Raw genomic sequence first — 23,272 nt, 5'->3', positions numbered from 1 at the left:
CTAAGTTCTTGTACTAAAAGCTTGGACCTTTTGATTTATCAATACTAAATTACCGTCGTGTAATTTATTACTAGGTTTTGTATATCTAATCCACCACTCTTGTTTCTTAGTAACAGCTTGTTTTTGATGATTACTGCTGTGTATACAGTTTGAGATCTGGCATTTCTAGGTGTCAGAGGTATGAAAGGCAAAATTGAGATTATTTCTGCCTTTGTTAATGTTAGAATTTGCTGATTAGAGTTTACTATTATTGGTGGTTTGAGTTCTTTGTCTTTGTTGGTTTTTCAGTTGGTTTACATTAGGGGTTACTAAAATATTCTGAAATACTTTGGATTTTCCCAGGTTTGAGAATTACTATTTTTATTTTACTCATGTTATCCTTAGGTCATTTCTTTATTTTTATTTTAAGTCACATCTCTTTGAGTGTTTCTGATGTACCAGTACAGTATATTTATCTCCTTGGCTCTCTCTTTTACTTGTTAGACCATTCTGTGGTGGGAAATATTTTCTAGACATTTGAAATCAAGAATATATTTAGTTTTGTCCTTCCATATATGGTCTCTTTTGAATTACTGGTTACCCCTTTTTCTATATCATATATACCATTTTAAAATATGTAGTACAATCGTTATATTTTGTGTTCTCCTTTCTCTCCCATTTTGACCTCTTAGTCTCTAAGCAAATATATTGTTATTCCCCTTTGTTAGACATAATTAATTCTTATCCAAGAGCCGAAGAACATTGTATTTTCTAGTCTAGAAAACTGAACTTTTCCTAGATGGTACCTTATTAGCTAGTTTTTATATCTTGTTTACCTCTTCATAATGTCTTGTGCATTCATTTAACAAATATTTATTAAAGGTAAGGGAATAAAAGTCTACTTTGCACCTACTATGTGCCTTGACACTACTCTTAAGTAGTGTATGAATATTATTTTATTTGGTCTTCAAAACAGTTTTGTGTGGGGTAGGTGCTACAATGGGGATCTATTTTACAGTCAAGAAAACTGAAGCAGATGAGTTCATTTACTTGGCCTTTGTCACACAGCTAGTAAAAGGTGAGACTCAATTTTTTCCCTCACTCCAGGCCTAGTAATGTATTTATTGCATTTTCTTTCTTCATGTACATTTTCCCCATTTAATACAAAGCTCTATATGCCACACACCTTGCCTTTAAGTACTTTACATTTGGGGACATGGCACTGACAACAGTAACTGAGATTCAAGCAAATGTGTTTAGGCAGAATCACTCACTGGGCAAAGCTAGACAGTCATGACTGAGAAACAGGATTGAATCCGTTCATTTTTAGACCTTCTATAAATGTTAGGTTAAATGTTGGCACTGTAAATGTGAAATCCTTGTCCAGTGACTGAATGCACATACTGTTGCTGCAGCTCAGCCATATCATTCTTTTTTTTTTTAAACCCTTACCTTCCATCTTGGAATCAATATTGTGTATTGGTTCCAAGGCAGATGAGTGCTAAGGGCTAGGCAATGGGGGTCAAGTGACTTCCCCAGGGTCACACAGCTAGGAAGTGCCTGAGGTCAGATTTTAGCACAGAACCTCCAGTCCCTAGGCTTAGTTCTCAACCCACTGAGCCATCTTGCTGCACCTCAGCCATGTCATTCTTAACGTTCGCAGGAAGAAGACAAAATGAATTTGCTTTCATTTGGGAATTTCTCCTCAGAAATGCACATAAAAGACATTTATGTCAGTTGACATCAGGAAACGTTTCATGGGACATTTGGTCATCTTGTGGTACAGTTTCTTATACTGAATATTTGAAAAAAAGAAAATTATGTAGATAATTGTAGTTTCATATATCCACTGCAGAGGGTGAGAAATTTTATGTAGAATACAGAAGAATATCCAAATTAGTCCAGTACAACACTTTTTAATATTTGGTAGCTTAGTGGATGCAGGCAGGCAGCAAAAACATACAGAGAAATATAGTTCAAGTTTAAGAAACAAAGAAAAGGGACAGATAAGTGACTCAGTGGATTGTGAGCCAGACCCAAAGACAAGTGGCCCTGGGTTCAAATCTGGCCCCAGACACTTCCTAGAATGATGTCTATTTTGTGGTTGCTGTACCCATATTCATTGTCAAAATAGGAAATCTGTTTGATAGAATGACCATTAAGGGTAATGATATCAGTGCCAGCATCAGAAGTAGATAAGTGGGTATTGCTGTTAATTTTTCAAGATAGAACCTGATTCTGTGTAATCCAAACTGCCATTCAGGGACCTTTCTGATACTTGCTTTATCACTTCTTGGTATCATCTTATTGGGCAGGAGGTCAGATCTAGAACTGGGACCATGCTTGTGAGCTTCCCCTGCAGCACCAGGATCACCTTTCCTCTGGGCTTAGTGCCAGTACAAGTAGAGAGGACAGTGTTTTGAGCCACGCTTCACTTATCACACCAGTTTGCCAAAGGGACAGTCTACTGTCTTCTGGGTAGCACTAATTGCATAGATTGTAGTGACCCATCTGCAGCCCTCATCATCTGGAGCAAATATCAAAATCCTTTGACTACAACCTTCCTCATTTTGTCTCCGGAACATGGCTATTGTCACATTAGATCCTGGTGCTGAGCTTGGGCCAATTACAGATTTTTTTTCTAGCATATAAAAATCATATCTCTGCATCATAAATAATAAAATCATGAATGGGCATAAGCCAAATGTCATCACAAAAACCTGAATTGACTATATCTTAGGTCAGAAAATCATTGGTTATTGATATGAGAGTCATTTGCAAATAAATGCTTTATATTCAATCAGACCATCTACTTGAGAGTAAAGATCAAGACCAGATTAGCAGAATAAAAATGGAATGTGGACTATAATTAAAATAGCTCTAAACCGACTGATTTAAACAATGTATTGATTTTGAAAAATGGAAAATTAATTTTAAAAGTCAACACAAAGTATTACCATATCCTGAGGAAGTTCTTGTGATTTGTATAATCACCACTGCTAGGAGTCCAAAAGAGCCTAGAAAATGCCTTAGACAACCAGTGTTCCATATCTTTGCCCAGGAGAAAGATATGACAGCCAAGAGCAACATTGATTTGGCATATAAATTCATTTACAAAATCTTAGAAGGTTAATAAAAGCTTTTGAAAAACATTACTCCCTCATTAACCATGAAAAAACAGTAAAAGAAAAAAACAAGTTTACAAAGCTCAATCAGAAACATAATTAGGGCAAATTACCCTGGGAAGATTTGAGGTCAAACTTGCAATATGAAAGATTTGTCAGAATTTCTGTGGATGAACTCTTTTCTCTAGTAGTGACATTTATTTATCTGGATTTGTAATATGAATCCTTGATGTACAGTAATATGGGAAGGGTGAAATGGTATCTTTGAAATAAAAAAATACCAGCTGGACTAGCAGATGTATACACAGAAGAGATCTGTGCCATAGATTGAACAATTTTCAGGGCATTGATTGTCAAGATTGCACGAAAGGGGGAGGATATCATGTGCTTCAAATACTCTATCCTTTTACCTTAAAAAAATGTGTGTATGTGTGTAGGGGAAGGAGATGAGTTATTAAAATATGGATAACTTCTAATCCATATTCCTACTTTCCTATGTGCCTAATATATTTATAAGAATAATCTACACATGTATGTATAAATTAAGATGATTGAAATTTAACGAAAGTAGGAGAAATGAAGCAGGTTTTTTGAAGTGGTATTCTATAGTAGACCATTTCTTGATAGTAATTTCCCATTTCACTGAAAGGTAGAAAATATAAGAACTTGCTTTTTGTTAATTAAATTTAAATTTTTTATTTAATTACAGAAGAATACATCTTTAAAGGTTATATTCTTCCAATATTGTGTGCCCCTCAAATATGCAAAAATCATACAAGATTATTTGTAAGGTAAACTTTTGGGTTAAGTGAGAACTGTCAAACCCTTCTATTATTAATATGTTAAGGAATAGAACAGAAAATATACACTCACAAATGTATTTGCCCAACAGGAAGGTTGACCAGCACAAAATCCAAGTAGAACAGCAATTGCCTATATATAGTGAAGTCTTACAGATATTCCTCTTTGTGTATATCATGCAGATTATGTCAAAATTGGTACATTTCAATTCCTTGTAAATAAGTGGAATCGGTCTCAAGAGTTTGGCCCAGTCATACACACAGGATAAACCATTTTTGCTTTTTTTGCCTCCATAAAAAATGTTATGATCATTTTTGAAAACTAAAACTGACTTTTGTGTAGGCAGTTTTTATTATAAATCATATCTTTATCAGTATTTTTAATGACTGATAAAGCAAACCAAGGAGACGAGCTTTTCTAATACTGGGGCTCCTTGTGTAATTGAAAACATCCTGTGCAGAATTGAAAGAAAAGGAGGAAGTTTTCTGAATGTATCTCTTCACAGATGACTTTGGATTAATTATATCAACCCCAGAATGTCATGTAACTTCCTCAGTGAAATTCCCATCCATATGAGAAAGATTGAACTAAACTTCTCACCCAATAAACTAAGTGGATTAACAATTCTTTTTCTGCACAGTGTTGGACAGTCATTGTGTTGTGTCATTCTGTCAATTTATGATGGGAATAGAGTTGTGACTTCATTGGAATAGAGAATTCAGGGATGAGGGAACAAACTCCACTAATGCAGTCAGCACATTTTCTGTAACATGTAGTGGTAGAGGATTGCTTAGGCCACTGAAATATGATATGATTTTATCTAGGATCACAAATAGTGTGTGTCAGAAGAAAGACTTGAATGCAAGTCTGGGAACTAAGGCCTGCTCTTATCCTATGCCATGTTACCTCATATCAAAATTTATAGTGTGAGTGTATGAGTGTGTATATACACTTTATTGAATGCATAAACACATATATTCTCTATATTTATACTATGCCAAAAGATTTGCAGAATACTTTTTCCTTGCCCCCTACCTTTGAGGCTATAATTATTATCACCCCAATTTTCCATGTGATAACTTGGAGGATCTAAGTAAGTTACTCATCATTAAAAGTAAACATTTGAGATGAGGTTTGAATTTCAGAATACAGGTACTGTATATATACACTCCCCTACATTGCCTCTCACAATATATAGGATTTTTGCTTTGACCTATAGCACTTTACAAAGTATTTTTGTCTAAACCTCATGCAAAATGTTTCATGTACAGCTCACAATATGTGAAATACCTATTCTTAGTTCATTGTGGGAAAGAAGAATAAACATTGTAATAATATACTTAGATTTAAGTGGTCCTTGCAAATTTGTTGTGTACTTTTTTCACTTTTAATTTTTTATTTAATTTATTAAAATTTTATAAATTCTAAACTTAGAAACAAACTAAAGAACGTTTTCATACACAGCAAAACAAAAAAAGAATTGTATATGAAACTTTGTCTTAAATTCCTAGTCTATACTTTTTTAAAAGAAAAAGTAAGTCTATACCTTACTTTTCAAAACTGTTGTTCGTGTTCTCTGTTTTCTTCTGTATTATTAAAATTGAATGTTATAATAGTCTCTTTTTTGCATTATTATTGTTAACTCTCATCCTCTAGATTCCCCCTTAACGTTAAAAAAAAAAAAGAAGGGGGGGGGAGTTTGACAGGTGAAACAAGAAATTTTGCAAAGTTACCCCATCCAGAAAAATATGTCTCTAGATTTCCTGTCAATCACCTCTGATAGGAAGTGAGTAACATGCTTCATCATAGGTTTTCTGGAGACAGAGTTATTCAAGTAATTCAAACTTGTATTGCTCTCCTTGTATAAATTGTTCTGAGGCCTCTTATGTTACTCAGTGTATACAATCAAAGCTTCTCTAAAACTGTCTCTTTCATCATTTCTTACGGTGTCATTAATATTCTGTAGTATTTACCACAATTGTTTAGCTCTTCCTCGGTTGTCTAAGAGTCAATCTAAGGTACTCAGATTCAAGTTCTTTTCTTTTCTCCCTCTCCACACTCTACTTTAAGATCAGAAAATTAATTTTGCTTCTAACTTTCCCTTCCTGGTATTATCCTCCCTCTTAACTGCCCTTTCCTTCCCATTCATCCAGTCCTGTTGAGTTTTACATGTTACTATGCCAAACTGTATATACATGTGTATGCATGCATCTATGCGCAGCTTTCCTTTTTGTAAGGTTCATCCTGAGCTTATTCTTCCCACTTCTTTCTCCATTTGTGCATATTATCATCATGTCCCCTGGTTATGAGAACCAGTCCATTTTTGTCCCCTTCTTCCAACTAATGTATTATTCTTTTCACCCTCTCTTCTCTTTTCTATCTCAGAACCTTCAGAACAGAACCAGTCCACTCTCAGGACTTCTCTTATTTCTGTTTAATTCTCTGAGTGCCCTTTGAAGCCATTAAGGTTCTGAGTAGACACTTGTTTCTTCTCCTGTGGTTAGAATGTTAAGCATTGCATTATCATATAGCCCCCTTTTAATTGCTCAAGTAAATTTACCTTTCCTGATTTCTCTGTTTTCCTTTATTTCAAGCTTCCTACTCAGCTGTAGTTTTTTTCATCAGAAATGTTTAAAAGTGCTGAGGTCTATTGAAGTTCCATTTTTTCCTTTTTAAGAAAATATGCGGTTTTACAAAGTACAAAGTTTTCTTCTTTTTAACCCTTACTTTTCATCTTGGAATCAATACTGTGTATTGGTTCTAAGGCAGAAGAGTGGTAAGGGCTATGCCATGGGGGTTAAATGACTTGCCCAGGATCAACAGCTAGGAAGTGTTAGAGGAGAGGCCAAATTTTAACCCAGGACCTCCCCTTTCTGGGCCTGGGTCTCAATCCACTGAGCCACCAAGCTGCCACCAAAGTACAAATTATTCTTAATTGCAAGCCATTTTTCGCTTTTGGAATATTATATTCCATGTTCTTTCTTTCTTTCTTTTTTTTTAAACAAGAACTTCTAGGTCTTAATGACCTTGATTTTAGTTCTGTGATAAATCTTGAGAGTCACTTCTTTTGGGATGCTTACAGAATTTATTTTTTTACATGGAAACCCTGGCTTTGGGTTCTCATATTTCTGAGGCTTTTCCTTTTGGGGTTCCTTTCAGAAAGTGATCTGTGGATTCCATCTCTGCTTTCACTTCTTGTCCTCATTAATTTGAACAGTTTTTGTTTATAATTTTTCTTGATGCATGGTCAAAAAGCTTATAATATCATAGATTTCATGAAGTCCACTGATCTTAAATAATTTCTACTCAAACTATTTTCCAGGTCAGTTTTTTTATCCAATATTTTTATATTCTATTCTATTTTTTTCATTCTTCTTTTTTGTTCTAACTCTTTGTTAGCATAACGAATCTTTAATTTCTATTTGGTCTGTTCTAGTTTTAAGGAGCATATTCTATCTTAGAACCAATACTGTGTTTTGGTTCCAAGGCAGAAGAGTGGTAAGGGCTAGGCAATGGGAGTTAAATGACTTGCCCAGGTTCACACAGCTAGGAAGTGTCTGAAGTCAGATTTAAAAGAGTACATTTTCTTAACTCTTAAGATTTACCACTTTCCCTTCTAAGCTACTTACTCCCTTTCTCATTCTTTCCTCCAGAGTTTTTATCTTATTTTTTAAAAATCTCATAATTTCTTCTATGTATCTTTGTGGAAAATCTAATATCCATCTTGAATCTATGCTTGCAGTGTTATAGAGATAGAGTTACAGTAGTTTTGTATTTATCCAGCTTTAATTCCTGAATTGTTTCAGTCTTCAACCCTTGATGCATTTTTGGATGCAGTGGTTAGCCCATTCCTCTTGAACTGATTTCCTGGGGATCCCTCTGGTTCCTTGAGGTTCAGAGTGCTAGATCTTCAGAACCTTTTCTAGTGTCTTGAGTATTAGGAGCTTTACAGTTCCTGGGCATAGGTTATCCTGGTCTAAGTGCTTCTGTACTATGCTGGTAAGCACTGTCATTCTATTTCAATATGCACTTTTAATGCATCATCTCATTTGATTCCCATAACTAAGGAAATAGCATAAATGTTATTATCCTCATTTTTTGACTGAGGAAATTTAGACTCCGAGATATATTTGCCCATGCCTATACCCCTCTAGGAAGGTAAAATTCAAAATCCATTTTTTCTTCTAGCTTTGTAACTGGGATTCTTTCCATTCAACCAGCAGATATTAAGGGTCTATCTTGTGCTGGGAACATAAATACATAGAATGAAATAATTCCTTCTCATAAGAAGTATACATTCTAATACGGGAGAGAAATAAATTTATCAATATGCTCACAATAAATATAAAGGGAATGTATGCACATGTACAAATGAGTATAAATGTATAAATATAATGTAGTTGAGTTTTGGAGGGTTCACTAACAGTACTGATCGCTATTAGGATTAGTTTTTAACTAGAAAACAAATTGGAATTTTAGTAGAATATAGCATTTCACTCTTCATTATTCTAGGTCTAATAAATTTGGGGCTGTGTGAAATTCAAGAAAAGAGTTTGCTGATGAAATTTCATAGACCAATACTTTACTGAAGTGGAGTGAGCCACTTGTACATGCCATGATTTCATTAGAGACCTTTGAAACAATAATTTAGTTTATGATAACATTGGTCATTACTCAGGCTAATTTATTTTAAGTGGTAAAGTTATTTCTAAACTGTAAATCTAGGAAAACTCATTTTTCCTATTCTGTGAACAAATGGGAATAAGCAAGAATTAAATGTGTTGTACCTAGGCTGTTATTTTAAGTTTTTCATATTGATTTTTCATTTTTCTAGCCACAGTATTTGAGAACTTGTTAAAGATCAGGATGGGTCTTGAATGATAGCTTCCCATAATTGTCATTTATTCATTCCATATTTTGGTGTTATATGCATAAATGTTAGGCTGTGAGTCTACTGAAGTCTCTTCACCACCATAAATAGTTTCTTCCTTCTAAGAGCTTAGAGTTCAGTTGGGGATGAATGACCTACATGTGAAGAAGCAATACTGTGTGAAGTACTGTTTGATTAAGTTCCATTATTAATTGGACTTTATGAATTTATTTAAAGGTATTTGAGCTCCTTATTCTCTATTATTCTTATTCCTTTGCCTAGAGTTTTTGTTTTATTTTTAATTAGGTATTCATGTAGTCCTTTAGAAATCCCACCCTCCCTACCTTTGGTTTCTTCTTGCAGTTGTTGCCAAGTTAGGTCATCAGAATTCTAGTAGAAATCTTTGGGCATTTGTGTACCCTGGAGTAATTCCTGAGTCCAATTGGTGTTATCTTTGGTTAACGCAACCTTTAGTTCTTGCATTAGGACTTTGTGCTAGGGCCGGGCTCTATTCCTGACTGAACCATCAACCATCCTGTCCTGAATCACCTGGGTTCCTGTGCTGACATCTATGTTGCAGAGTTAGACAGACAGACAGACAGACACACACACACACACATACACACACACACACACACACACATGCGTGCTGTGAGATTTCTTCAGGATTCTGCCTGATATTTTTTATTCTTATTCTTTGGGCCTGCTTGGAGTATCCTGGTTTGAGCACTGCTTCTGTATCCCTTACCAGTTACTTTCCTGTTAGATTCCAAAGCATGTACCCCTCCCCCCTCCCCCCCAGTGGATTTCCAATGACTCTGGATTTTCTGTTGGAGCCCTTAGCCCTTGCTGCCTAAAAAAAACCCCCAAGTCTTTTGGTCTACATATGTCTGGTTGCATTTGTATGATGCCTGGTTGGTTGCTTTTGCTGGCATTGGCTTTGCTTGATGCCTTTTTCTTCAATAGGTGGAAAGACTAAGTTACCCCTAGGTTCTCATTGTATTGCTTCCTTTTCATTTGATGCAGTACAACTTTTAGGCTTTTGGTGTAGTAACTGGTCATTATCTTGACTAGAGTCTCACCTAGTCTTCCTTTCTCATCCCATTTCCAGCTATTCTAAAATATTATGTCTTGCTCTTCTAAATGCTCTGTACATCTTTGACTCCAACCTGTATTCACATTGTCATCAAATGGATGAGAGTTGAATAGAAGCAGAACCCCCTGAGTGGCCCTGGGTTTTATCTCTTGTCTTGGTCAAGTGGAGGGCAAAATTGGCCTGGCAAATTAGTTAAATATCATTTTCTTCTAGAGAAGGCATTATGAAACATGGAAAAGTTTTAAGTTGCCTATCTCTATGAAAATATTTTAAATAATACTTTCAAATCATACACTGCTGAGACATTTGGTTTACATTATGCCAATGTACTTTACTGTACTATGATCCTTTACATCTAAGCTGTGGGATTCTGTAACAAGTTACAGTAGCATTTCCAGTTATTCAGTAATAATCACCTTTGGATGTAGCTAGGAAGTGATCTGCTTATATTTTCCTGAATTTCATGCCTTAGTGTGGATTATTTTGAGATTCTGATATTTTTAGATGATCTCCTTTTGATTCTTTAGAAAACATGACAATTATTTTAATGTAAATAATTATCTTTTGTATGATCATATAGCATATTAGGTTTAATTTTAGTAGCTAATGTGTTGCCAAAGAAAATATATATCATTAAGGAATCATAGTCTTATCTAAATAGACCTAGGCTTTTAATTTTGATGACTTGTAATTGATCAAGCAAGTGATATAAAGCAGATGTATTGAGATATATTCTACGTATTCATTCAATGCCTATGCATTTCTTTTGTGGGTCTGAATATGATCTTAACAGGAAGCCCTTTTTTTTCTCGACTCAAAAGAGTTCCCACAGTTGATGAATACCATATATACAATGGAAAGTTATATTAGAATCTTCTCCAATGGTTCATTTATCACAAAGGTAGTCTTTTGTGAAGCATTCTGATTGAAAGCCTGCATATTCTATTGATTGGATAAAATTCAGGGCTATAGTGAGTCAATTGTTCAGTACCTTAGTGAAAACTTTGTAGATTGCCTGCAGGAGTCTGATAGGTCAATAGTTCCTCAGGTTGGTTTTATTATTATCTCTTTGTGAGGGAAAATGATAATACTGTTGTTCCAGTTTTCTAGTGCTCTTTTCTCTTTAATTATTTTTATGAATAATTTTTCCTTTTCTTTTGGGCTTCATTCATATCCGTGTAGAAGTAATGTTGTCTATGTTAACAATTTCCTCACTTACTATTCAAAGTATTTCTTCTAACTTTCTTTGAGAATTAGGAATTTTTTTTTTTGTATTTCTGTTTTTATAATTTTGTGTGTGCCATGACTTGCTAGCATGTATTGTATATCATAAGATCATGTATGTATAAATGTAAAAATAATATGTAATTATAGTGAGAGTGCAATTGATGGACTGACTATATTTTCTGTTCAAGAGAATACAGATGGGGAAGTTCTCCAGTACTTTGAGTGAATCCCTTGTTGAGATTGATATAGAACTGGCATGTATCGATTTCAGCCTCCATTTATGGAAAGACTAGCCATGTAGATGAGATTACAGATCTATGGTACTATAGACACTTGATCTTGTTCTTTGTCAGCTATTAGCAACAGATGAAAGGTAGACCGAGTGTTTTTATTTAAGCCCTTACCTTCTGTCTTAACACTAAAAAAGTGGTTCCAAGGCAGAAGAGCACTAAGGGCTAGCCAATTGGGGTGAAGTGACTTTCCTAGTTCACATAGCATTGGTACTATATGAAGCCAAGTTTGAACCTAGCTGCCCTGACCATGCATTTTTAAATTAGAATTCATTACTAATAAAAAAAATTGTTAGTGAAATTGTATTTTCATTTAGTTGTTCATTTTTAAAATTTTCTGGATGTAATTCCAACTCAGATTTATAAGTTGGAAAGATAGCTTTAAATTTGTTTCTTCTAGCGGTTGTTCATCAGCATATTTGAAAGTAGAATCATATATTGAAAGCTAAAAGGGGTCGTAGAGGTCAGTGCTTTGAAAGTCATAGATGCTTAATAAATATTTATTAATTAGTTTATCTAGTCCAAGCCTTTCATTTTATGATGAAAAAACTCAAGCCCAAAGAATTGAGTGATGAATGAATGCAAAAATATTTACTAATGAAGGTAAAGAGGCTTGAATTCACAGAGATCCATCTCTGAATCCAAACCTTTCTTACTATGCCACTCCTAAAAGAAAGTTATGCTGGAAATTATTGGAGGTTAAAAAGATACCATTCAGTATTTGTAGATAAACAAGGTCAATTCCAAAGATAAGGAAGTGGTGTAGAAGGGTAGTTCTGCTAAACAATATATACACCTAAATTATAGATTTGCCATATTTGTATGATTTTTACTAATCTCTTCATTGAGAATATATTTAAGCAAGATGTGTTTTTATAGTTTTCCCATCAAGGCAAGATATGAATAGTGAGTAAAAATGAAATAAATCCCGTGGAGAAAAGAATAAGGAGGACAATAAGGAGCTTAAAATATAAAGTGGTTAACCGAACCACTTTGTGAATTCCTTAAAAACTAATGTAGACAAAACAAAAATCAATGATTCCATGAAAGAGCAGTTATAAATATTTTCATACAAGTGGGTCCTTTCTCCTTTTTTATTATCTCTTTAGGTTATAGACCAGTAGAGGTATTACAGAATCAAAGATTATGTAGTTTAGACATAGTTCCAAATAATCATTCAGAATGGAGTTGGTTGGATCGGTTCATGACTCCCAACAATGCATTAGTCTTCCAATTTTGCCACATCTCTTTCAATGTTTATCATTTTACTATCATATTGTCCAATCTGATGGGGATGAGGTGGTACCTCAGAGTTGTTTTGATTTCCATTTCTCTAATCAAGGATGATTTAGAATATTTTTTTCAAATGATTATTGATAGCTTAGATGTCTTCATCTGAAAATTGCTTGTTCGTATCCTTTGACCATTTGTTCTAAATTTGACTTGGTTCTCTATAAATTTGAGAAATGAGACCTTCATTAGAGAAATTTGCTATAATCCCCTAGCCCCCAGTTTGCAAAAGCTTTATAATTTAATATAATCAAAATTATTTCTTTTACATCTGGTAATGTTCTCTCTCTCTTATTTGGTCATAAATTTTTCCCTTCTTCATAGACTGATAGGTAAACTATTTTATGCTCCCCTAAGTATGAGCCTTTATGTCTAAATCATCTATAGGCCCATATAAATATGGGTTTATGTTTAGTTTCTGCCAAATTGTTTTCCAGTTTTTTCAGCAGTTAAAATCTTTGGGTTTATTAAACACTAGCCTGCTAAGATTATTTATTCCATATCTTTTCCACTGATCCACCATTCATTCTTTTTCTTAGCTGGTATCAGATTGTTTTGATGATTACTGCTTTATGGTACAGTGTGGGATTTGGTACTCCTAGTCTACCTTCATGTTTTTCATTTATTCTCTGATATTCTTGACTTTTTGTTCTACCCAGTGAAGTTTCTTATTATTTTTCTAGTTTTATAAAATAGCTTTTTTGGCAATTTGATTAGAATGGCATTGGATAAATAAATTAATAGGTAGAATTGTCATTTTTATTATATTAGCTCAGACCTACTCTTGAGCAATTAATTCCATTTGTTTAGATCTGACTTTATTTGTGTAATTGTCTTCATTAATTCCCATGTTTGTTTTGGTAAATATATATTCCCAAGTATTGTCTGGTGTGGTTTTTAAATGCAATTTCTCTTTTTGTCTCTTGCTGCTGGACTTTGTTGATATGGAAGTTCTTAAGAGAAAATTGAGAAAGCTCAGAAGGAAGTGTAGACAAAGGAGACCCGAAAGTAGCTCAAAAACCACTTTTCTTCATTATTGCCAGCAGCTTTCCTCATTTTTCTCCCTGCCCTAAGTTTTTTGTGCTCCCACCCCTCTTACATATTACCAAAGAAATGTTCTTTAAGTGCAGATTGGATCCTGCTATTTCCCTATGTCACCTTCCTTTTATCTGTAGAACAAAATGTCAACTACCCTATGAGCTTGTATAGCTTTATGCAGTCTGGCCTCACCTTGTCTTTCCACCCTCCCTGGAACTTTTTCTCCCTTCTACTTACCCCACATTTTGAATGTGGCTAACCTGGTCTCTGTTTCTCACATACCATACTGTCTCCCTTCTCTGTGCCCTTTGCATTGAGTGCCGACTGCACCTGGAAAGCACTCCCTCCTTACCTTTGCTTCAGTCCCTCTCTTCCTTTGTTGGGTAATTGTTGTCCTTCTCAAAGAAGACCAAACTGACTGTTAATAGATTGGATTTCAGTGAGACTTAGCTACAGTCTTTCAGAGTGATCCAAATGCATTGGCATGACAGAAGCCAAGATAAGTGCACCTTTTTTCCATGTCTAGCCAATCTTTAATGATTCCACCAGTACTCCCTTCATGGCATTTGGAACAAATTGTTCTCATTTGCCCCTTCCATACCCCCTAAATCTCTGGTGGATTTAAGGCTTGTTGGTTACTCTCTACCTCATTTAGTCTACCTGCAGAGACAGTGTGCCAGTGTGTGGTTGCTTCTTGGAGCTGCAGCCCAGAGCTGATAGCAAATGGGCATCAGAGGAGGGAAGCAGCCCCTTACTTGATTTCCTCTGTTAATGCCTTCCCAAACTGACTTGTATTTAACAATTTTTGACAATTAGTATCTATTCAGCTTATGTTTATATTATACATATTTGTACATGTACTTGTTGTCTCCATTAAAATATAGCTCTTTGCAAGGAGGAATTCTTTCATTCTTTATACTTGTATCCTACAAGCCTATCTCATTTATGGTTGTAGTACATCTTAGTACTTAATAGACACTGATTTCACTTTTTGATAGACACCGGCTTAATAATTAAGAGATTTTTTTAAAATGAAAATTTCGTTATGAAAGGGAAAATAAGGGAGCTTATATTTAATTCTGGCTGAATCAGAGAAAATTTATTAAGTTAGGGAGTAAAATAAATGATTGTCACTTGTCCTTGTTGAAGATTATTTTGGTAACATTGTGGACAAGGTGGTAGAAGGGAAAGAAAGAGTTAAGGTAAGAGGTTTTAGGCCTTTGTGGTTGTGCAGATGCAATGTGGTCTTGGCTGGAGTAGACTGATGAATGTGTAAGTAGAGAGAGATGGAGACAGATAAGAGGGATGTGGAACACATTAAAAATGAAAAGATTTGGATTTAGGATTGGCTATAAGAAAAAAGAGAAACTGAGAAATCAAGGATGATGCCAAGATTCACTATTCTCTTAGGCAACAAAGATTTGATTGTGTTTTTATTAGAAATGAGATTTAGTAGAGAGTTGGGATGGGGAGCCAGGAGGGAAATAAAGAGTTCTGTTTTAGAGGTGTTTAATTTGAGATATTCATAGAACATCAAGGATTTTTGAAGGCAATTAAAATAAAGCCTATTAAAAATATGTATAATGATGCAAAACAAATTTTTATATTAGCCATGTCAGGAAGGAAGGAAAGAGGAAGAGAGAAAAAGAAAGAAAATAAGCTTCAAGCTGTACACAGAATGTCAGCTCTCTCTGAAGTTGAATACCACATTTTATTATGAGTCCTTTGTAACTGGGGCTGACCATTGTGTTGGTCAGATTTACTAAGACTTTCAAAGTTGATTATCTTTATGATGTTGATGTTATTATATAAATTGTTCTCCTGGTTCTTGTCCCCTTCTCTTTGCGTCAATTTGGGCAAGCCTTCATAGGTTTTCCTGAAACTATCTCCATCATTTTTTTATCTTTTTTTGGGTTACCTAGGTGTGGTATTATCATGTCAAAGGGTATGGACATTTAATAACTTTTGAAGTAGAGTTTCAAATTACTTTCCCAAATGGTTGGATCAGTTTGTCTTCCACCCCCACCCCCACCCCCCCAGCCTTTTTTGTTACTTTTACTATTTTAGAGGTATGAGATGGTTCCTCAGAGTTGTTTTAATTTGCATTTCTTTAATTATTATTGATTTAGAACTTGCTTTTTTTTTTTCAAATAGTTTTTGATAACTTCTTCCTCTGAAAACTGCCTGTTTGTTCCCTTTGTTTGGTTATCACTTGGCACATGTCTTTTATTCTTAAAAATTAGGCTCCTTTCCCCTAATTTTTGCTGCATTGGTTTTTTTTTTTATTCACAAACTTTATAATTTTATATCAAAGTTATTTATTTTACCTGCTGAGAACCTCTCTGGCTCTTGTTTGGTCATAAAATTTTCCACTTTCCATTGATTTTGAAGATAATTTCTTCCATGCTTCACTAATGTCTGTTGATGTCACCTTTTATGAGAAAATGGATTATGTTCATCTTTTGAACTTACTTTTAGCATATAATGAGAGATAATGGTTTATGTCTAGTTTCTGCCTAATGACTTTCTGTTTTCTCACACAGTTTTGCTTGAATGATGGATTCTTTTCCCCAATAGCCAGGATCATTAGATTTTTTAAACATTGGGTTACTATGTCAATTCTCTTCTGAATCTATTGTGTATTTAATCTGTTCCACTGAGCCATCCCCCTTTCTATTTCTTAATCAGACCCAACTTGTATGGACAATTATAGATTTGTAGAATTTCCTTGGTCTTTTAAATTTTTTCATCAGTTTGCTTTAATATTCCTGACACTTTGTTCTTCCAGATGAACTTTCCTATTTTTTTTTCTAGCTCTAGAAAGTAATATTTTGGTAATTTGATTGGTATTCAGAGAGATGAATTCTGAATGCAAAAGTATATGGATAAAAAGTTTTTTAAATTGATGGAATCTTCAGTTTTTAGAACACAAAGGAAAAAATCATTAACTGACAATTTAAAAAAATGAATTATCAGAAAAATAGGTTTTAGCAATCAGAGATTATTTCTATGAGGACCAAGGAAAAAAGATTGAGCAACAAAAAGATGTAGAAAAATCTAAGGGGCTAAAAACATTACAAGCAGGGAAAATTGAAAGTAAAATCTACATGAGAATTTGCTTTGAGATGATGTGGGAAATATTTACAAGGAATTTGTGAAACCCTCTGTAGGTATGAACAAAAAGTCAAATTTAAAAGTCAAGGAATTTTCTTTTTTAAAAAATATTCTAAACTTAATGAACCTCAAATAAAATAAGAAAAAGACATATTGAAAACGGTGGATCTCCCTTATGTATAGCTTGATTTTTCTGTTAAAAGAGTATAATAATTTCATCATTTAATTTTAAAAAACTACTCAGGGATTTTTTTTCAGTCCTCATTTTCTGAGGATCAATTATTTGTATTGGTTCCAAGGCAGAAGAGTGGTAAGGGGTAGACAATGGGGGTTAAGTGACTTGCCCAGGGTCACACAACTAGGAAGTGTCTGAGGCCAGATCTCCCAGCTCTGGACTAGGCTCTCAATGCTTCCCAGGGGATGTTTTAAATAGTGGGGAAGAGACAAGATATGATCAAATACTTCACCATATCTTCTCACTCAGAGAAATTGTTGACAGACAACTCTGAGATTGTACTATTTTTTAAAGTTTGAATTTGTGGTAGTACTTTGGTGAATTTGACTTAGATTTGAAAATAACCTTTCTTTCTCCTTTTTCTTGCCTACCTTTACTCCTGGGGTAGAAAAAATGAAAACTCTTGTTAACAATATTCATAGTAAAGTAGAAAAAATTTCTACATTGTATGTGTCCAGAAAAATATGCCTCCCTGAGCATATTGATCCTGGAGAGGCTACAGGACCCTTCCCTGAATCTCAAAGATAGAATTTACAGAACTGAAATTTAAACCCAAGTGCTCTTACTCTGGAGATATTGTACTTTGTGGTCTACCATTGTCACTTGCCTCCTTTGAAATTGTAAGAGTAGTAGTAGGGTGGTCTTTGGTTATTATTATTATTTTTTTTTTTGCATGTAGTCATCACCAGATTTCACATTTGCTTTATTTGTTACTTTTTGAGTTAAAAAACAAAAATCAGTAATAGAGATCTTTATGGAAATAAAGGACAGGGATATACTTAAAAAAAAAAACTCAAACAAACAAACCAAAAAAACAACCCTTAACTTCTGTCTTAGAATTGATATTAAGTACCAGTTCCAAAGCAGAAGAGTGGTAAGAACTTGGCAGTGGGAAATAAGTGACTTGCCCAGGGATACACAACTAGGAAATGTCAGAGGACCTCCTGTCTCCAGGCCTGGCTCTCAATCCACTGAACCACCCAGCTGCCCCCAGGTATACATTTTATTTTATTCTTCTTTTGAGTATTTTCCCATGGTTACATGATTCACAGTCTTTCCCTCCGCTATCTCCCCCCTCCCGCCCCCCTCCATCTTTGAGCTGATGAGCAATTCCACTGGATTATACTTGTATCATTGTTCAAAAACAGATATACATTTTAAAAATAAGACAAATGCTTAGATTTGCATGGAGCTTTAGCTTTTTTAAACAATGTATAAAAAGTAAAATTAAAGAAGTCTACTATATTTTCTGGTCAATTACTGCATTAGCCTCCTCTTGATAGTTATGCTCCTTAATGAGCCACTTCCTCTTAATGTCATATCTGAGGCTTTCTTTATAAAACTGGTAGTCAATAGAACATAGCTGCTTTGTCACAGTCTTTGGGATGAGTGAGCAGGAACAGTGTGATTTGTGTTTTTAATTTTTCATGTTTTTAATTACCCACATCTTTACTTTTGACCTATATCTTCTGAATCAAACTTCAGACTTAGTAAATGCTTCGTGCCATTTCTATACTGACTCTCTTGCCAACCTCCTGGATTCCTGAGGTACTAATTTTATGCCTCCTTCACCCACCCATCTATCACCCTTCTCTCTTATCCTTTCTGAAGAATCCTTGATCATTTTCTGTGACTGTAATATATTCTTATTCCATTAGGGCATATATCTTTGAAAGTGCTTTAGGATCAGTTGAGAGATAGCATATGATGCATTAAATTACTCTGCATTTGAAAACAATTAATTTCTAATTAATACATGTCAGTTTTGTTCATGCGTTTATGTAGCCCAAACCTATCCCTTTCTCCTAAAAGTCCAAAGCTTAGGGATTATTTTCCAAAAGCTCTCTTTTAGATCAAATGTACACTGAAAAAGACTTTTTCACTAGTGCCTTCAGTTTACAATAAAAGTTTTTCCATTTTATTCTCAATCTTATAAAAAGAAAGCCAGAACCTCCACCCTTTGAAAGTTTGACATCAACAACAACAACAAAAACCCCTTAGCTTTGATGTTGGTTTTATCTAGATCAGTGTTATTTAGAACATTGTCTCATTTTCTCCTGAACCATTCTAACAGCCTCAGTTCATTTTCCCTTCCCCCCTTAAGCCTAGCTTTCATATTCTTTTCAAAGAAACCTTAATACGAAGGTCTGAATATATCATTTGCCTGCTCAAAAACCTTCAGAGCATCTCTCCTGCTTACCCAATGAAAGATAATTTTTCCTTAGCTTGACATTCAAAATCTTCCACAGTGTGGTTCTAATTTATTTCATATTCTTATTTCATAGGACTCTACTTTAGTCATCCTTTAGCCAAAATGGACCACTCCTAGTTCTTAGCCTTTTCTGGACTCTTCTGTCCTACTTGGAATGTCTGTGTTCTCATTATATTTGTTGATCATCTCGTCCATCATCCTTCATGGAATGGGAATTAGCCGGAACCTTAGAGGAATTATTTAATCCAAGCACTTGCACAAATGCCCTATAGAATATTTAATTCCTAAGCAGTCATATAACTTCAGCAGATTTACTTCTGGTGATGGGGAGTTTGTTACTTCACAAAGCAGATCATTCAAATTATGATGTAGAAATAGTCTTCCATTGCTCCAAGTGTGTCATCTAGAGCCATATACAGAATGAATATAGAGTCTAGGAATAGTCCTTATGTGATAAGCTTTCAGGTATTTGAAGACCACTGCTATGTAAAATGTACTTTAATAATGTGTTTCTAGTTTTAGGAGTTATTTGACTTATGTGAAAGAGGCAAAAAGACATCACCACAGTGCTTTAATAAGTCTCCTTTTCAAATCTCCAAGTGGTCACCTGGCTTTTTCTGGACCATGCTCTGTGGTGTCAAGAAGCATTTCGTTCCAGTTTCCAGCTGTATGTAGTATATCTTGCACAGTGTGGAGGAGACAGGATCTGTTTCTCCATTTTGAATGTTACGAAAAATATTTGCATTTTTCCAGTCTTGGAACAGTTCTGTTCTTCCAGTCAATAAACATTGATTAAGTGCTGTGGATAAAAAGAAAGGCAAAAAAATAGTCCCTGTTCTCCAGAAGATTCACAGTCTAACAGAAGTGACAACATGCAAGCAACTAGGTATACAAACAAAGAACATGCATGATAAATTGGAAATAATTAGCAGAGAAAATACACTAACATCAAGGGGAATTAGGAAAGGCTTTTGTACAAGGTGAGGTTTCAGCTAGGACTTGAATTTAGCCCCTAAAATATAACTTATTTAAGCCTACCTAGTTCATTTAGCCATTTTGTGACTTGAAATCATCTAGTCCAGCTATATGTTCTTCTCTGCCTTTTAATTTATTTTGGATTTCAATTCTCTCAGTCATTTTAAAATTCTTTTCAGTCAAGATTTTTTCTTGACAGAAAAAAAGCAAATGATGACAGTGCTTATGTAATAGATGCAAATCATGTCATAATAATCTTATTTCCTTTGTTGTGAATAAATCTTCATGTGGGAGGGGCTGCACTGTTAGACCTTTCTTCCCAGCCCCTATATTTGCTATTCATCAGTTAACCCATCTGCTATAATCATTATTTCCTCTTTTTCCCCCCTTTTCCCTAGTATTCCTTTTTTAAAAATTCCCTATTTGTGGTCTTTATTTTGAGCAATATTTAGTTTATTGTGAGCATATTGTAGATTTTCTGATGCTATTAGAGCTCTAAGCTTCTCAGAGAACTCTTTTTATAGTAACATAGTAACATGGTTCTCTTTAGACAGAAAACTCTCCCTTTGCTTCATTGGCATTATTTTTTTATTGTAAGAATTTTACTTGATAAGCTTCCATTCCTCTTAAGCCATCTTCCCTTTTCAAATTTCAGACCATTAATATCTGTGACATTTTTTCCATTAGTATGGATAATTGAGAGGGAATGGTATTTAGCCATTACATATAATTGCCAAAAAGCTGTATTTCATAAATATAAAGCTTTGGTTGAAAAGTCAATATGACATTTCCCAGAGGACAGATATATTGACTACTAGTGGATATAAAGATTTTTTGAGACTTTGGACTCGAGTCGAGAGCTATTCTTTTGAGATACTGAAGCAAGAGGGTAATATATGTTAAAAGCAGTGTGTCAGGAAGACATTTGGCAGCATTGAATAAAATTTCATTGTGGGGGGGGATATCCAGCTATATATGTTCTTTAGTACATTATTGCTTTTTGAAACTACAGAACTTCCTACTTGTGTGACCCTGGGCAAATTATTTAACTTCATTTGCCTATCCCTCATCACTTTTTTTGCTCTAGAATCAATACTTAGTATCCAGTTCTGAACCAGAAGAGTTTAAAAAAACTTATTACGTGAAACTACTGAAATTCTTTTTTGACTTATGAGTAATCATAATCCTAGTTATATTTTTTTCCTGTAATATTTAAAATACAACACATGCTGGTCATACATATGCCATCTCCAAGGTCCAGGCGTCCTCACAAGCAAAAGAATAAAAATCACACTTGCCTTTAAGGAATTTTAAATGTATGCACATAGATCAAACTATAAGATAATTTGATGGGGAAGATATGAGTCCTTTTTGGCTGAGATTGGGGAAGCCTTTGCCTGGGAAATGATAACTAACCTGAAACTTAATGGAAGCAAGGATTCTAAGGCTAGAAACTGGAAGGGAGTTATTCCAGGGCATGGGGCCTCAGCTGGTTTGAAGGTCCAGAGATGCCCCCTGAGATTTGAAATAAGACTGGAAAGTTAGGTTTGCATGAGAGAGTCATATGATTTTAATTCCAGATTGTGGAGTTTGTTTTTTATCCTAGAGGAGGTAGAGAGCTTCTAAAGTTATTTAATATAGTAGTGACATGGTCAGACTTGAGACTTAAGAAGATAGTTTTAGTTGTGGAGAAGATAGGTTGGAGAGTAGATTGATTGGAATCAAGACTATTTGAAGTAATCCATGTGAGAGATGAATGATTATTAATGAATAGAAAGGATCAGTAGAAGATTATTTTGGAGGTAGAATTAAATAAGATCCAGTAGAACTAATTGGGTATGGGGAATTGAAGGAAGAATTCGAGATCACTTTGAAGTCATGAAAGCGGAGTACCTGTGAGGACAGGGAACTTATCAACTCAAGTCACAAAAAGAAACATTGTTTTAGGTAGGAGGGAAAATAATCAGTTCTGTTGTACATGTTGAATTTAGATACAAATAGCATAGCCAGCTGGAGAAGTCCAGTGTGAGATCAGAGATCAAGAGAACCAGTAGAGTGGAAGCTCTAAGAGAGGAGAAATGGTCTTTTTTTTTTTTTTTGGCACCATGAGTCCTTGCTCAGGTAAATAAGGTCTCAGGTCCAGAGCTCAAGGAACCTCTGAGGCCATTATTCTGACAACTTCATTTTTCAGATGAAGAGATTTAGACCAGATAGGTAAACAGGACTTGGTCAAAGATCACACAGATTCTACACCAAGCAGCCTCCTCAATAGTAAATTTTTTAATGAATGTTGATAGTTGGTGATCTGTGCATAGAGAGATTGGGTAAGTCTGTTGAGTTGAGAAAATAAAGATGAAATCTCTAAAAGAAGACAGTTTAAAGAGAAGAGAGCCTAGGACAAAGCCTTGGAAGATAGCATTGTTTAGTGGGAGAAAAGCAAGATTGATGACCCTGCTAAGGGGATAGAGGAATAGTCCAACTTTCTAGAGGAAAACCAGGAATTATCAGTGCTTTGGAGTCTTGATGTGTAAAAGGAGTGGTCACCATTGTCCCAAACTTCAAAAAGGTAGGGAAACGTGGTTTGAGAAAAGACTTAGTAACTAGTGTCTGTAAGAGATGAAGTCAGATTGCAAAAGGGGTAAGAACAAAAGAAATGAAAAAGCAATAAATGGCCTTAAAGGACTTTTGTAAGAAATTTGGCCACTAAAAAAAGAGAAAGAAATAGAAACATAGTTTGAAGGGGATATTAGTAAAAAGTGATGGGATTTCATCATTGTTTTGTTTTTAAGGATAGGGTAAATTTACTGATGTTTATAGGCTGCAGGGCAGGAAACAGAGAAAAGAATGCAAAATGGCCATGGGAATAATGGAAAAAGCAAGCTCCAAGACACATTCTTGCTCACAGTCCATAATTCTTCCCTATCTTCTTTATCATTAGCTATGATAAAAAATCTGCCTTTTCACCCCTAAACTTTGTAAAGAAATGTTTTCCTATTTCCCATAGCTTTGATAATTCCAAT

General features: G+C 34.7%; 1 protein-coding gene and 1 long non-coding RNA gene across 17 annotated transcripts in view; one reads left to right on the top strand and one right to left on the bottom strand.

The window, feature by feature from the left end:
• MLLT10 (MLLT10 histone lysine methyltransferase DOT1L cofactor) overlaps window positions 1–23,272 on the top strand; it is a 271,323-nt gene that overhangs the window by 189,026 nt on the left and 59,025 nt on the right. The gene's annotated exons all lie outside the window — the stretch shown is intronic.
• On the bottom strand, window positions 19,832–20,442 carry LOC103104883 (uncharacterized). The gene is made up of 2 exons (XR_473453.2): window positions 20,316–20,442; window positions 19,832–20,076 (listed from the first exon to the last, which is right to left on the bottom strand). It is a non-coding gene; the product is annotated as an uncharacterized LOC103104883 (long non-coding RNA).

The sequence above is a fragment of the Monodelphis domestica genome, chromosome 5 (genome assembly GCF_027887165.1).
Source record: "Monodelphis domestica isolate mMonDom1 chromosome 5, mMonDom1.pri, whole genome shotgun sequence".
Taxonomy (NCBI): domain Eukaryota; kingdom Metazoa; phylum Chordata; class Mammalia; order Didelphimorphia; family Didelphidae; genus Monodelphis; species Monodelphis domestica.
The sequence above is the reverse complement of the archived record's forward strand: the minus strand, read 5'-3'. Positions and strand labels throughout refer to the sequence as shown.